This window comes from Seriola lalandi, unplaced genomic scaffold (genome assembly GCF_002814215.2).
Source record: "Seriola lalandi dorsalis isolate HSWRI2012SDOR001 ecotype SW California unplaced genomic scaffold, Sedor1 jcf7180001988897, whole genome shotgun sequence".
Taxonomy (NCBI): Eukaryota; Metazoa; Chordata; class Actinopteri; order Carangiformes; family Carangidae; genus Seriola; species Seriola lalandi.
This window is the reverse complement of record NW_019459563.1, coordinates 1-550: the sequence shown is the minus strand read 5'-3', so window position 1 is coordinate 550 and position 550 is coordinate 1. Positions and strand designations below refer to the sequence as shown.

The window sequence follows — 550 nt, the reverse complement described above, 5'->3', positions numbered from 1 at the left end:
TCAATGGGGAGTCAGATGTGTTCACAGGGGGTGGGAGGAGGAATGTCCATGAGTCTTTCTGGTTTTACTGCACATTCTCCATCATCTTGAGGAATTCTGGGAAAGACAGGCGATGGAGCAGAGTCATTATTACCCCAAACACAGTGTTCATCATCCTCACAAAGGATAAAGGTTGAAAAAATAATTCACAATTTACACAATATATAAATTCAACTGTAAGTAGCCAATATTAGGGTTATTAAAATCTCATCAAACATCAGAAATATAGGAATGCTCTGAGGCTGCTATCACCATCACCATCATCATCATCATCATCATCATCATGCACGTACCGTCAAAGTCCAGCATGCCGTCAGCGTTCTTGTCTCCATCCTTCATCAGCTCATCAATCTCATCCTCTGTGATGGGCTCGCCGGTGCTGCGGATGATGAGGGCGAACTCCTCTCTGTCGATGTAGCCGTCGGCGTTCCTGGACAAAACACAGAAATTGTAAACATAAACAAACACTAACATAAGGAAACAAAATACTGCCAGCCAAAAAAAAAAAAAA

The 550-nt window shown here is 42.2% G+C and overlaps 1 long non-coding RNA gene across 1 annotated transcript; it reads right to left on the bottom strand.

The window, feature by feature from the left end:
• Nucleotides 1-11: 11 nt before the first annotated feature.
• Nucleotides 12-541, bottom strand: LOC111660398 (uncharacterized). Its single transcript, XR_002761149.2, has 2 exons — nt 333-541; nt 12-96 (listed from the first exon to the last, which is right to left on the bottom strand). It is a non-coding gene; the product is annotated as an uncharacterized LOC111660398 (long non-coding RNA).
• Nucleotides 542-550: the final 9 nt, after the last annotated feature.